Below are 2,105 nucleotides of genomic sequence, written 5' to 3'. Positions count from 1 at the left end.
CCTTCACTCACACAGGAAGGAGAATAACATTTCATTCCACTCAATCCTAAAGTGATTTGTAACCCAAGACCATCCCAAACTGGTCATTTTGGGGAAGCAGCCCCATCATGCTGCATAGCTAGGCAGAGTAGGTGTGTCTATGCAAACACGGTCTGCTCCTGAAGTCTTTCCCCAGCTCCTCACTAGGTGAGAGAGGGGAGCTCATTCAGACCCTGCTTACGCTTAGTATTTAAAAACTCCTTAGTGTCCCTATCTCTGCCGGCCTTAGATTTCTCCTCCTGTCCGTTTTTTGACAGGTCAGATGAGGTGACCGAGTGGTTAAGGTGATGGACTGCCATCCCATTATGCTCTGCCTGCATGGGTTCAAATCCCATTTTCATCAGAGGCATTTAGTCTTCACCCTCCTTTATAGACAACCATCTCCCCCTTTGGTACAATAACAAATCAAACAATGTTGCTTGTGTTACCCAAAATTGGGTCAGTTAGTAAGCTTAGAGAGGACTAATAATGTCCCTCCCCCCCCCAGAGTTTGGTAGAAAGCAGCACATTTATTAGCTTGATAGCTAAGCTCAAAAGAAGGGATGGGGGAGGGTGTCACACTCATACTCACGCTCCCAGGACAGGCCTGGCAGTGGAGATGTCAGGATCCTTTAAGGTAAGTGTCCCACAGCGCAGCGATGGATGGTGCGATGAAGATCAGTCTCCCTGAGGTGCAATAGAATGTAACACAGCGAACCACTGGCCAGATGGGCCGGGTGAAGGGCATTCACTGGAGGTACAAAGGAGAGTGGGAAAGCCACTTCACAGGCATTCAAAGAGGGAAAGGACACAAGCTGGGGGAGTTTAACAGACCCTTTGAGCATACAGGTTATACAGAGCATACAGATCACTGCTGCTCCTACAACATGATAAGTTCTCAAGCAGCATGTTTCTTACTTTGCCCATCTGTCAATTTTGATGATTATTGATGGAAATATTTTGCCATTGGGTTGTGTGTTTACACAGAAATTGACATTTACCAACAAATACACAATTCTTCCAAGCCTGCCTAGTCTGCAGTTGATGGGTTTAGAGGGACACATTCACTCTTCCAGGTCCCCATTCCAGGCCTGTGCTCTCCAGGTTGTCAACTTCCCGCACTGCTGGGATCCTTCCCTCATCTCCCCCAAACCACTGCCCCACCCCCACTTCTGGGGTCCCCTCCCTACACTGTCTAACTCCACTGCTGGCAGGATCCCTTCCTGTTCCTTTCATTTCCTGCCTCCACTCCGGGCAAAAGCTCTGCACTCTTCCCACACCAGAAGTTGAACCCAGGCCACCTGGGTGAAAACCAGGAATCCTGACCACTAGCCCATATGGGACTATTGTTGCGTCTGACGAAGTGGGTATTCACCCACGACAGCTCATGCTCCAATACGTCTGTTAGTCTATAAGGTGCCACCGGATTCTTGGCTGCTATTATTACTACAACTCAGGTCTTGGCTACACTGGAGATTTATAGTGCAGGTGGTGGCTTTACAGCGCTGTAACTTACTCCCCGTCCACACTGGCAAGGCACATACAGCGCTGTATCTCCCTGGCTACAGTGCTGCATGTGCTCCACCTCGACGAGAGGAATAAAGAAAACAGAGCTGGTGATGCAGCGCTGGGGTGCCAGTGTAAACAGTGATTAATCTTACTACGCTGTCACTGACCTCCGGAACCTTCCTATAATGCTTTTAAGTAGAGATAACGCCCTTTGTTTTGGTGTGATGCCTCTGTTTGTTTTGTTGTGAGCTCAAGGCTCCCGGAGCTGCTTATCTAAAAACCAAACACAGTTACTGTTTGCAGTGAATGAGCAGAGGCAGGGGGATCCCTTTGGAACACCCACAGCTGGTGTTTGCTTGAGGAGAGAAGCAGCTGGGTGGGCACGGGCGGGGGGGTCTGTTTTGGATCAGCGGCTTATCTGGTCTGTGAGGAAAAAAACAAAGCCGGCTATTTGCATTTAGTGAATGAGAGAGGGGTGGGGGAGGAGGCTTGAACTTTCCACGCAGGGAGCTGACACAGTGTCAGCTCCAAAAATCCACTCGCTCTGTCTCCCCCACGCTCCGTGTCACGCTCCACCC

At 49.7% G+C, this 2,105-nt stretch overlaps 1 non-coding gene across 1 annotated transcript; it reads left to right on the top strand.

Annotated features, from left to right (window-relative positions):
• Window positions 1–300: 300 nt before the first annotated feature.
• Window positions 301–382, top strand: TRNAG-GCC (transfer RNA glycine (anticodon GCC)). Its single transcript has one exon. It is a non-coding gene; the product is annotated as a tRNA-Gly (tRNA).
• The last annotated feature ends 1,723 nt before the right edge of the window (window positions 383–2,105 follow it).

The sequence above is a fragment of the Gopherus flavomarginatus genome, chromosome 12, assembly GCF_025201925.1.
Source record: "Gopherus flavomarginatus isolate rGopFla2 chromosome 12, rGopFla2.mat.asm, whole genome shotgun sequence".
In the NCBI taxonomy this organism is placed as follows: domain Eukaryota; kingdom Metazoa; phylum Chordata; order Testudines; family Testudinidae; genus Gopherus; species Gopherus flavomarginatus.
Note: the sequence above shows the minus strand (reverse complement) of the source record. Positions and strands in the feature narration are given on the sequence as shown.